We start from the raw sequence: 9,836 nt of genomic DNA on the forward strand, positions 1-9,836 counted from the left end.
CCTTCACACGTCAGATCAGTGTCAATTGCTCACATCAAATATGAATTTCATTTGATACTGACGCCGAGCATTTTGCGTCGACTCAGCCACTCACGTGCGACCAGTTTGCACAAAACGCTAGGGCTCGTCCGGGATTTGAACCCGGGACCTCCTGCACCCAAAGCAGGAATCATACCCCTAGACCAACGAGCCATCTGACGTGGCAAATGACTATTATTTCAGTGCACTGGGTCCCTCGATGTGGTCCAGGGTGCTCTGGAAAGTCTCGTGTAGGCTGGCGGGATGGGGGCGGCGCGAATTCCCGCGGTCGGCGGCCTTCCTGGGCTATTGGTACCTTCATGTAGAGCTGCCGCTGGGCTCGCACTCCCTGCTGCTAAGAAAGTGATTGCTTTTGCTGCTATGATTTGCAATCACGACTGCGGGAAACGCCGCTATTTCGTTAGGGGTGCTACGGCAGACACCTTCTCGAGCACCCCGAAGACTTCTTGAGCCCTTGGCTGTGATGGTTTCCAGGCTGTCAAAAGAACTGTCGCGTGTGCATTCACGGACGGGAGAGAGGCTGAGGTAATTGCGAGTGAACGGAGATGGACTCCTCCCGTTCGCAGTTTCCGTAGTGTAGCGGTTATCACGTCTGCTTCACACGCAGAAGGTCCCCGGTTCGATCCCGGGCGGGAACAGTATTTTCCTGCCTATGTCGTATTGTACTCCAGTGAGCCACGACATGTGAGGATCTTCTGCATGTACCTTTGTTCTGCAAGTAGCGCATTTATTTAATTTCTTAGTAACGATGACAACACCAGCACGAGTTGTCTCTAATGTAAGGCGCACACAAGTAGTTTCCGTGGTGTAGCGGTTATCACGTCTGCCTAACACGCAGAAGGTCCCCGTGTCGATCCCGGGCGGAAACACTTTTTTATCATTAAAAACAAGACATACTAACATGCATCTGCTACCATCTGTACCCAAAAACCTTCGTAATCGCCTTCACACGTCAGATCAGTGTCAATTGCTCACATCAAATATGAATTTCATTTGATACTGACGCCGAGCATTTTGCGTCGACTCAGCCACTCACGTGCGACCAGTTTGCACAAAACGCAAGGGCTCATCCGGGATTTGAACCCGGGACCTCCTGCACCCAAAGCAGGAATCATACCCCTAGACCAACGAGCCATCTGACGTGGCAGACGACTATTATTTCAGTGCACTGGGTCCCTCGATGTGGTCCAGGGTGCTCTGGAAAGTCTCGTGTAGGCTGGCGGGATGGGGGCGGCGCGAATTCCCGCGGTCGGCGGCCTTCCTGGGCTATTGGTACCTTCATGTAGAGCTGCCGCTGGGCTCGCACTCCCTGCTGCTAAGAAAGTGATTGCTTTTGCTGCTATGATTTTCAATCACGACTGCGGGAAACGCCGCTATTTCGTTAGGGGTGCTACGGCAGACACCTTCTCGAGCACCCCGAAGACTTCTTGAGCCCTTGGCTGTGATGGTTTCCAGTCTGTCAAAAGAACTGTCGCGTGTGCATTCACGGACGGGAGAGAGGCTGAGGTAATTGCGAGTGAACGGAGATGGACTCCTCCCGTTCGCAGTTTCCGTAGTGTAGCGGTTATCACGTCTGCTTCACACGCAGAAGGTCCCCGGTTCGATCCCGGGCGGGAACAGTATTTTCCTGCCTATGTCGTATTGTACTCCAGTGAGCCACGACATGTGAGGATCTTCTGCATGTACCTTTGTTCTGCAAGTAGCGCATTTATTTAATTTCTTAGTAACGATGACAACACCAGCACGAGTTGTCTCTAATGTAAGGCGCACACAAGTAGTTTCCGTGGTGTAGCGGTTATCACGTCTGCCTAACACGCAGAAGGTCCCCGTGTCGATCCCGGGCGGAAACACTTTTTTATCATTAAAAACAAGACATACTAACATGCATCTGCTACCATCTGTACCCAAAAACCTTCGTAATCGCCTTCACACGTCAGATCAGTGTCAATTGCTCACATCAAATATGAATTTCATTTGATACTGACGCCGAGCATTTTGCGTCGACTCAGCCACTCACGTGCGACCAGTTTGCACAAAACGCAAGGGCTCATCCGGGATTTGAACCCGGGACCTCCTGCACCCAAAGCAGGAATCATACCCCTAGACCAACGAGCCATCTGACGTGGCAGACGACTATTATTTCAGTGCACTGGGTCCCTCGATGTGGTCCAGGGTGCTCTGGAAAGTCTCGTGTAGGCTGGCGGGATGGGGGCGGCGCGAATTCCCGCGGTCGGCGGCCTTCCTGGGCTATTGGTACCTTCATGTAGAGCTGCCGCTGGGCTCGCACTCCCTGCTGCTAAGAAAGTGATTGCTTTTGCTGCTATGATTTGCAATCACGACTGCGGGAAACGCCGCTATTTCGTTAGGGGTGCTACGGCAGACACCTTCTCGAGCACCCCGAAGACTTCTTGAGCCCTTGGCTGTGATGGTTTCCAGTCTGTCAAAAGAACTGTCGCGTGTGCATTCACGGACGGGAGAGAGGCTGAGGTAATTGCGAGTGAACGGAGATGGACTCCTCCCGTTCGCAGTTTCCGTAGTGTAGCGGTTATCACGTCTGCTTCACACGCAGAAGGTCCCCGGTTCGATCCCGGGCGGCAACAGTATTTTCCTGCCTATGTCGTATTGTACTCCAGTGAGCCACGACATGTGAGGATCTTCTGCATGTACCTTTGTTCTGCAAGTAGCGCATTTATTTAATTTCTTAGTAACGATGACAACACCAGCACGAGTTGTCTCTAATGTAAGGCGCACACAAGTAGTTTCCGTGGTGTAGCGGTTATCACGTCTGCCTAACACGCAGAAGGTCCCCGTGTCGATCCCGGGCGGAAACACTATTTTATCATTAAAAACAAGACATACTAACATGCATCTGCTACCATCTGTACCCAAAAACCTTCGTAATCGCCTTCACACGTCAGATCAGTGTCAATTGCTCACATCAAATATGAAATTCATTTGATACTGACGCCGAGCATTTTGCGTCGACTCAGCCACTCACGTGCGACCAGTTTGCACAAAACGCTAGTGCTCGTCCGGGATTTGAACCCGGGACCTCCTGCACCCAAAGCAGGAATCATACCCCTAGACCAACGAGCCATCTGACGTGGCAGATGACTATTATTTCAGTGCACTGGGTCCCTCGATGTGGTCCAGGGTGCTCTGGAAAGTCTCGTGTAGGCTGGCGGGATGGGGGCGGCGCGAATTCCCGCGGTCGGCGGCCTTCCTGGGCTATTGGTACCTTCATGTAGAGCTGCCGCTGGGCTCGCACTCCCTGCTGCTAAGAAAGTGATTGCTTTTGCTGCTATGATTTGCAATCACGACTGCGGGAAACGCCGCTATTTCGTTAGGGGTGCTACGGCAGACACCTTCTCGAGCACCCCGAAGACTTCTTGAGCCCTTGGCTGTGATGGTTTCCAGGCTGTCAAAAGAACTGTCGCGTGTGCATTCACGGACGGGAGAGAGGCTGAGGTAATTGCGAGTGAACGGAGATGGACTCCTCCCGTTCGCAGTTTCCGTAGTGTAGCGGTTATCACGTCTGCTTCACACGCAGAAGGTCCCCGGTTCGATCCCGGGCGGGAACAGTATTTTCCTGCCTATGTCGTATTGTACTCCAGTGAGCCACGACATGTGAGGATCTTCTGCATGTACCTTTGTTCTGCAAGTAGCGCATTTATTTAATTTCTTAGTAACGATGACAACACCAGCACGAGTTGTCTCTAATGTAAGGCGCACACAAGTAGTTTCCGTGGTGTAGCGGTTATCACGTCTGCCTAACACGCAGAAGGTCCCCGTGTCGATCCCGGGCGGAAACACTTTTTTATCATTAAAAACAAGACATACTAACATGCATCTGCTACCATCTGTACCCAAAAACCTTCGTAATCGCCTTCACACGTCAGATCAGTGTCAATTGCTCACATCAAATATGAATTTCATTTGATACTGACGCCGAGCATTTTGCGTCGACTCAGCCACTCACGTGCGACCAGTTTGCACAAAACGCAAGGGCTCATGCGGGATTTGAACCCGGGACCTCCTGCACCCAAAGCAGGAATCATACCCCTAGACCAACGAGCCATCTGACGTGGCAGACGACTATTATTTCAGTGCACTGGGTCCCTCGATGTGGTCCAGGGTGCTCTGGAAAGTCTCGTGTAGGCTGGCGGGATGGGGGCGGCGCGAATTCCCGCGGTCGGCGGCCTTCCTGGGCTATTGGTACCTTCATGTAGAGCTGCCGCTGGGCTCGCACTCCCTGCTGCTAAGAAAGTGATTGCTTTTGCTGCTATGATTTTCAATCACGACTGCGGGAAACGCCGCTATTTCGTTAGGGGTGCTACGGCAGACACCTTCTCGAGCACCCCGAAGACTTCTTGAGCCCTTGGCTGTGATGGTTTCCAGTCTGTCAAAAGAACTGTCGCGTGTGCATTCACGGACGGGAGAGAGGCTGAGGTAATTGCGAGTGAACGGAGATGGACTCCTCCCGTTCGCAGTTTCCGTAGTGTAGCGGTTATCACGTCTGCTTCACACGCAGAAGGTCCCCGGTTCGATCCCGGGCGGGAACAGTATTTTCCTGCCTATGTCGTATTGTACTCCAGTGAGCCACGACATGTGAGGATCTTCTGCATGTACCTTTGTTCTGCAAGTAGCGCATTTATTTAATTTCTTAGTAACGATGACAACACCAGCACGAGTTGTCTCTAATGTAAGGCGCACACAAGTAGTTTCCGTGGTGTAGCGGTTATCACGTCTGCCTAACACGCAGAAGGTCCCCGTGTCGATCCCGGGCGGAAACACTTTTTTATCATTAAAAACAAGACATACTAACATGCATCTGCTACCATCTGTACCCAAAAACCTTCGTAATCGCCTTCACACGTCAGATCAGTGTCAATTGCTCACATCAAATATGAATTTCATTTGATACTGACGCCGAGCATTTTGCGTCGACTCAGCCACTCACGTGCGACCAGTTTGCACAAAACGCTAGGGCTCATCCGGGATTTGAACCCGGGACCTCCTGCACCCAAAGCAGGAACCATACCCCTAGACCAACGAGCCATCTGACGTGGCAAATGACTATTATTTCAGTGCACTGGGTCCCTCGATGTGGTCCAGGGTGCTCTGGAAAGTCTCGTGTAGGCTGGCGGGATGGGGGCGGCGCGAATTCCCGCGGTCGGCGGCCTTCCTGGGCTATTGGTACCTTCATGTAGAGCTGCCGCTGGGCTCGCACTCCCTGCTGCTAAGAAAGTGATTGCTTTTGCTGCTATGATTTGCAATCACGACTGCGGGAAACGCCGCTATTTCGTTAGGGGTGCTACGGCAGACACCTTCTCGAGCACCCCGAAGACTTCTTGAGCCCTTGGCTGTGATGGTTTCCAGGCTGTCAAAAGAACTGTCGCGTGTGCATTCACGGACGGGAGAGAGGCTGAGGTAATAGCGAGTGAACGGAGATGGACTCCTCCCGTTCGCAGTTTCCGTAGTGTAGCGGTTATCACGTCTGCTTCACACGCAGAAGGTCCCCGGTTCGATCCCGGGCGGGAACAGTATTTTCCTGCCTATGTCGTATTGTACTCCAGTGAGCCACGACATGTGAGGATCTTCTGCATGTACCTTTGTTCTGCAAGTAGCGCATTTATTTAATTTCTTAGTAACGATGACAACACCAGCACGAGTTGTCTCTAATGTAAGGCGCACACAAGTAGTTTCCGTGGTGTAGCGGTTATCACGTCTGCCTAACACGCAGAAGGTCCCCGTGTCGATCCCGGGCGGAAACACTTTTTTATCATTAAAAACAAGACATACTAACATGCATCTGCTACCATCTGTACCCAAAAACCTTCGTAATCGCCTTCACACGTCAGATCAGTGTCAATTGCTCACATCAAATATGAATTTCATTTGATACTGACGCCGAGCATTTTGCGTCGACTCAGCCACTCACGTGCGACCAGTTTGCACAAAACGCAAGGGCTCATCCGGGATTTGAACCCGGGACCTCCTGCACCCAAAGCAGGAATCATACCCCTAGACCAACGAGCCATCTGACGTGGCAGACGACTATTATTTCAGTGCACTGGGTCCCTCGATGTGGTCCAGGGTGCTCTGGAAAGTCTCGTGTAGGCTGGCGGGATGGGGGCGGCGCGAATTCCCGCGGTCGGCGGCCTTCCTGGGCTATTGGTACCTTCATGTAGAGCTGCCGCTGGGCTCGCACTCCCTGCTGCTAAGAAAGTGATTGCTTTTGCTGCTATGATTTTCAATCACGACTGCGGGAAACGCCGCTATTTCGTTAGGGGTGCTACGGCAGACACCTTCTCGAGCACCCCGAAGACTTCTTGAGCCCTTGGCTGTGATGGTTTCCAGTCTGTCAAAAGAACTGTCGCGTGTGCATTCACGGACGGGAGAGAGGCTGAGGTAATTGCGAGTGAACGGAGATGGACTCCTCCCGTTCGCAGTTTCCGTAGTGTAGCGGTTATCACGTCTGCTTCACACGCAGAAGGTCCCCGGTTCGATCCCGGGCGGGAACAGTATTTTCCTGCCTATGTCGTATTGTACTCCAGTGAGCCACGACATGTGAGGATCTTCTGCATGTACCTTTGTTCTGCAAGTAGCGCATTTATTTAATTTCTTAGTAACGATGACAACACCAGCACGAGTTGTCTCTAATGTAAGGCGCACACAAGTAGTTTCCGTGGTGTAGCGGTTATCACGTCTGCCTAACACGCAGAAGGTCCCCGTGTCGATCCCGGGCGGAAACACTTTTTTATCATTAAAAACAAGACATACTAACATGCATCTGCTACCATCTGTACCCAAAAACCTTCGTAATCGCCTTCACACGTCAGATCAGTGTCAATTGCTCACATCAAATATGAATTTCATTTGATACTGACGCCGAGCATTTTGCGTCGACTCAGCCACTCACGTGCGACCAGTTTGCACAAAACGCTAGGGCTCATCCGGGATTTGAACCCGGGACCTCCTGCACCCAAAGCAGGAACCATACCCCTAGACCAACGAGCCATCTGACGTGGCAAATGACTATTATTTCAGTGCACTGGGTCCCTCGATGTGGTCCAGGGTGCTCTGGAAAGTCTCGTGTAGGCTGGCGGGATGGGGGCGGCGCGAATTCCCGCGGTCGGCGGCCTTCCTGGGCTATTGGTACCTTCATGTAGAGCTGCCGCTGGGCTCGCACTCCCTGCTGCTAAGAAAGTGATTGCTTTTGCTGCTATGATTTGCAATCACGACTGCGGGAAACGCCGCTATTTCGTTAGGGGTGCTACGGCAGACACCTTCTCGAGCACCCCGAAGACTTCTTGAGCCCTTGGCTGTGATGGTTTCCAGGCTGTCAAAAGAACTGTCGCGTGTGCATTCACGGACGGGAGAGAGGCTGAGGTAATTGCGAGTGAACGGAGATGGACTCCTCCCGTTCGCAGTTTCCGTAGTGTAGCGGTTATCACGTCTGCTTCACACGCAGAAGGTCCCCGGTTCGATCCCGGGCGGGAACAGTATTTTCCTGCCTATGTCGTATTGTACTCCAGTGAGCCACGACATGTGAGGATCTTCTGCATGTACCTTTGTTCTGCAAGTAGCGCATTTATTTAATTTCTTAGTAACGATGACAACACCAGCACGAGTTGTCTCTAATGTAAGGCGCACACAAGTAGTTTCCGTGGTGTAGCGGTTATCACGTCTGCCTAACACGCAGAAGGTCCCCGTGTCGATCCCGGGCGGAAACACTATTTTATCATTAAAAACAAGACATACTAACATGCATCTGCTACCATCTGTACCCAAAAACCTTCGTAATCGCCTTCACACATCAGATCAGTGTCAATTGCTCACATCAAATATGAAATTCATTTGATACTGACGCCGAGCATTTTGCGTCGACTCAGCCACTCACGTGCGACCAGTTTGCACAAAACGCTAGTGCTCGTCCGGGATTTGAACCCGGGACCTCCTGCACCCAAAGCAGGAATCATACCCCTAGACCAACGAGCCATCTGACGTGGCAGACGACTATTATTTCAGTGCACTGGGTCCCTCGATGTGGTCCAGGGTGCTCTGGAAAGTCTCGTGTAGGCTGGCGGGATGGGGGCGGCGCGAATTCCCGCGGTCGGCGGCCTTCCTGGGCTATTGGTACCTTCATGTAGAGCTGCCGCTGGGCTCGCACTCCCTGCTGCTAAGAAAGTGATTGCTTTTGCTGCTATGATTTGCAATCACGACTGCGGGAAACGCCGCTATTTCGTTAGGGGTGCTACGGCAGACACCTTCTCGAGCACCCCGAAGACTTCTTGAGCCCTTGGCTGTGATGGTTTCCAGGCTGTCAAAAGAACTGTCGCGTGTGCATTCACGGACGGGAGAGAGGCTGAGGTAATTGCGAGTGAACGGAGATGGACTCCTCCCGTTCGCAGTTTCCGTAGTTTAGCGGTTATCACGTCTGCTTCACACGCAGAAGGTCCCCGGTTCGATCCCGGGCGGGAACAGTATTTTCCTGCCTATGTCGTATTGTACTCCAGTGAGCCACGACATGTGAGGATCTTCTGCATGTACCTTTGTTCTGCAAGTAGCGCATTTATTTAATTTCTTAGTAACGATGACAACACCAGCACGAGTTGTCTCTAATGTAAGGCGCACACAAGTAGTTTCCGTGGTGTAGCGGTTATCACGTCTGCCTAACACGCAGAAGGTCCCCGTGTCGATCCCGGGCGGAAACACTTTTTTATCATTAAAAACAAGACATACTAACATGCATCTGCTACCATCTGTACCCAAAAACCTTCGTAATCGCCTTCACACGTCAGATCAGTGTCAATTGCTCACATCAAATATGAATTTCATTTGATACTGACGCCGAGCATTTTGCGTCGACTCAGCCACTCACGTGCGACCAGTTTGCACAAAACGCAAGGGCTCATCCGGGATTTGAACCCGGGACCTCCTGCACCCAAAGCAGGAATCATACCCCTAGACCAACGAGCCATCTGACGTGGCAGACGACTATTATTTCAGTGCACTGGGTCCCTCGATGTGGTCCAGGGTGCTCTGGAAAGTCTCGTGTAGGCTGGCGGGATGGGGGCGGCGCGAATTCCCGCGGTCGGCGGCCTTCCTGGGCTATTGGTACCTTCATGTAGAGCTGCCGCTGGGCTCGCACTCCCTGCTGCTAAGAAAGTGATTGCTTTTGCTGCTATGATTTGCAATCACGACTGCGGGAAACGCCGCTATTTCGTTAGGGGTGCTACGGCAGACACCTTCTCGAGCACCCCGAAGACTTCTTGAGCCCTTGGCTGTGATGGTTTCCAGGCTGTCAAAAGAACTGTCGCGTGTGCATTCACGGACGGGAGAGAGGCTGAGGTAATTGCGAGTGAACGGAGATGGACTCCTCCCGTTCGCAGTTTCCGTAGTGTAGCGGTTATCACGTCTGCTTCACACGCAGAAGGTCCCCGGTTCGATCCCGGGCGGGAACAGTATTTTCCTGCCTATGTCGTATTGTACTCCAGTGAGCCACGACATGTGAGGATCTTCTGCATGTACCTTTGTTCTGCAAGTAGCGCATTTATTTAATTTCTTAGTAACGATGACAACACCAGCACGAGTTGTCTCTAATGTAAGGCGCACACAAGTAGTTTCCGTGGTGTAGCGGTTATCACGTCTGCCTAACACGCAGAAGGTCCCCGTGTCGATCCCGGGCGGAAACACTATTTTATCATTAAAAACAAGACATACTAACATGCATCTGCTACCATCTGTACCCAAAAACCTTCGTAATCGCCTTCACACGTCAGATCAGTGTCAAT

At 51.9% G+C, this 9,836-nt stretch overlaps 30 non-coding genes across 30 annotated transcripts; 20 read left to right on the forward strand and 10 right to left on the reverse strand.

Moving 5' to 3' along the window:
• Positions 1-120: 120 nt before the first annotated feature.
• On the reverse strand, positions 121-192 carry Trnap-ugg (transfer RNA proline (anticodon UGG)). Its single transcript has one exon. It is a non-coding gene; the product is annotated as a tRNA-Pro (tRNA).
• Positions 193-604: 412 nt separating this feature from the next.
• Trnav-cac (transfer RNA valine (anticodon CAC)) lies at positions 605-677 on the forward strand. The gene has a single exon. It is a non-coding gene; the product is annotated as a tRNA-Val (tRNA).
• A 158-nt stretch (positions 678-835) lies between these two features.
• Positions 836-908, forward strand: Trnav-aac (transfer RNA valine (anticodon AAC)). Its single transcript has one exon. It is a non-coding gene; the product is annotated as a tRNA-Val (tRNA).
• A 193-nt stretch (positions 909-1,101) lies between these two features.
• Positions 1,102-1,173, reverse strand: Trnap-ugg (transfer RNA proline (anticodon UGG)). Its single transcript has one exon. It is a non-coding gene; the product is annotated as a tRNA-Pro (tRNA).
• A 412-nt stretch (positions 1,174-1,585) lies between these two features.
• On the forward strand, positions 1,586-1,658 carry Trnav-cac (transfer RNA valine (anticodon CAC)). Its single transcript has one exon. It is a non-coding gene; the product is annotated as a tRNA-Val (tRNA).
• Positions 1,659-1,816: 158 nt separating this feature from the next.
• Positions 1,817-1,889, forward strand: Trnav-aac (transfer RNA valine (anticodon AAC)). Its single transcript has one exon. It is a non-coding gene; the product is annotated as a tRNA-Val (tRNA).
• Positions 1,890-2,082: 193 nt separating this feature from the next.
• Positions 2,083-2,154, reverse strand: Trnap-ugg (transfer RNA proline (anticodon UGG)). The gene has a single exon. It is a non-coding gene; the product is annotated as a tRNA-Pro (tRNA).
• A 412-nt stretch (positions 2,155-2,566) lies between these two features.
• Positions 2,567-2,639, forward strand: Trnav-cac (transfer RNA valine (anticodon CAC)). Its single transcript has one exon. It is a non-coding gene; the product is annotated as a tRNA-Val (tRNA).
• A 158-nt stretch (positions 2,640-2,797) lies between these two features.
• Positions 2,798-2,870, forward strand: Trnav-aac (transfer RNA valine (anticodon AAC)). The gene has a single exon. It is a non-coding gene; the product is annotated as a tRNA-Val (tRNA).
• Positions 2,871-3,062: 192 nt separating this feature from the next.
• On the reverse strand, positions 3,063-3,135 carry Trnap-ugg (transfer RNA proline (anticodon UGG)). Its single transcript has one exon. It is a non-coding gene; the product is annotated as a tRNA-Pro (tRNA).
• Positions 3,136-3,547: 412 nt separating this feature from the next.
• On the forward strand, positions 3,548-3,620 carry Trnav-cac (transfer RNA valine (anticodon CAC)). The gene has a single exon. It is a non-coding gene; the product is annotated as a tRNA-Val (tRNA).
• A 158-nt stretch (positions 3,621-3,778) lies between these two features.
• Trnav-aac (transfer RNA valine (anticodon AAC)) lies at positions 3,779-3,851 on the forward strand. The gene has a single exon. It is a non-coding gene; the product is annotated as a tRNA-Val (tRNA).
• Positions 3,852-4,044: 193 nt separating this feature from the next.
• Trnap-ugg (transfer RNA proline (anticodon UGG)) lies at positions 4,045-4,116 on the reverse strand. Its single transcript has one exon. It is a non-coding gene; the product is annotated as a tRNA-Pro (tRNA).
• Positions 4,117-4,528: 412 nt separating this feature from the next.
• On the forward strand, positions 4,529-4,601 carry Trnav-cac (transfer RNA valine (anticodon CAC)). Its single transcript has one exon. It is a non-coding gene; the product is annotated as a tRNA-Val (tRNA).
• Positions 4,602-4,759: 158 nt separating this feature from the next.
• Positions 4,760-4,832, forward strand: Trnav-aac (transfer RNA valine (anticodon AAC)). The gene has a single exon. It is a non-coding gene; the product is annotated as a tRNA-Val (tRNA).
• A 193-nt stretch (positions 4,833-5,025) lies between these two features.
• Positions 5,026-5,097, reverse strand: Trnap-ugg (transfer RNA proline (anticodon UGG)). The gene has a single exon. It is a non-coding gene; the product is annotated as a tRNA-Pro (tRNA).
• A 412-nt stretch (positions 5,098-5,509) lies between these two features.
• Positions 5,510-5,582, forward strand: Trnav-cac (transfer RNA valine (anticodon CAC)). The gene has a single exon. It is a non-coding gene; the product is annotated as a tRNA-Val (tRNA).
• Positions 5,583-5,740: 158 nt separating this feature from the next.
• Trnav-aac (transfer RNA valine (anticodon AAC)) lies at positions 5,741-5,813 on the forward strand. Its single transcript has one exon. It is a non-coding gene; the product is annotated as a tRNA-Val (tRNA).
• Positions 5,814-6,006: 193 nt separating this feature from the next.
• Trnap-ugg (transfer RNA proline (anticodon UGG)) lies at positions 6,007-6,078 on the reverse strand. The gene has a single exon. It is a non-coding gene; the product is annotated as a tRNA-Pro (tRNA).
• A 412-nt stretch (positions 6,079-6,490) lies between these two features.
• On the forward strand, positions 6,491-6,563 carry Trnav-cac (transfer RNA valine (anticodon CAC)). The gene has a single exon. It is a non-coding gene; the product is annotated as a tRNA-Val (tRNA).
• A 158-nt stretch (positions 6,564-6,721) lies between these two features.
• Positions 6,722-6,794, forward strand: Trnav-aac (transfer RNA valine (anticodon AAC)). The gene has a single exon. It is a non-coding gene; the product is annotated as a tRNA-Val (tRNA).
• Positions 6,795-6,987: 193 nt separating this feature from the next.
• On the reverse strand, positions 6,988-7,059 carry Trnap-ugg (transfer RNA proline (anticodon UGG)). The gene has a single exon. It is a non-coding gene; the product is annotated as a tRNA-Pro (tRNA).
• A 412-nt stretch (positions 7,060-7,471) lies between these two features.
• Positions 7,472-7,544, forward strand: Trnav-cac (transfer RNA valine (anticodon CAC)). Its single transcript has one exon. It is a non-coding gene; the product is annotated as a tRNA-Val (tRNA).
• Positions 7,545-7,702: 158 nt separating this feature from the next.
• Positions 7,703-7,775, forward strand: Trnav-aac (transfer RNA valine (anticodon AAC)). Its single transcript has one exon. It is a non-coding gene; the product is annotated as a tRNA-Val (tRNA).
• Positions 7,776-7,967: 192 nt separating this feature from the next.
• Trnap-ugg (transfer RNA proline (anticodon UGG)) lies at positions 7,968-8,040 on the reverse strand. The gene has a single exon. It is a non-coding gene; the product is annotated as a tRNA-Pro (tRNA).
• A 412-nt stretch (positions 8,041-8,452) lies between these two features.
• On the forward strand, positions 8,453-8,525 carry Trnav-cac (transfer RNA valine (anticodon CAC)). The gene has a single exon. It is a non-coding gene; the product is annotated as a tRNA-Val (tRNA).
• A 158-nt stretch (positions 8,526-8,683) lies between these two features.
• On the forward strand, positions 8,684-8,756 carry Trnav-aac (transfer RNA valine (anticodon AAC)). The gene has a single exon. It is a non-coding gene; the product is annotated as a tRNA-Val (tRNA).
• Positions 8,757-8,949: 193 nt separating this feature from the next.
• On the reverse strand, positions 8,950-9,021 carry Trnap-ugg (transfer RNA proline (anticodon UGG)). Its single transcript has one exon. It is a non-coding gene; the product is annotated as a tRNA-Pro (tRNA).
• A 412-nt stretch (positions 9,022-9,433) lies between these two features.
• Positions 9,434-9,506, forward strand: Trnav-cac (transfer RNA valine (anticodon CAC)). The gene has a single exon. It is a non-coding gene; the product is annotated as a tRNA-Val (tRNA).
• A 158-nt stretch (positions 9,507-9,664) lies between these two features.
• Trnav-aac (transfer RNA valine (anticodon AAC)) lies at positions 9,665-9,737 on the forward strand. Its single transcript has one exon. It is a non-coding gene; the product is annotated as a tRNA-Val (tRNA).
• The last annotated feature ends 99 nt before the right edge of the window (positions 9,738-9,836 follow it).

Source organism: Schistocerca gregaria, chromosome 2, assembly GCF_023897955.1.
Source record: "Schistocerca gregaria isolate iqSchGreg1 chromosome 2, iqSchGreg1.2, whole genome shotgun sequence".
Lineage (NCBI taxonomy): Eukaryota > Metazoa > Arthropoda > Insecta > Orthoptera > Acrididae > Schistocerca > Schistocerca gregaria.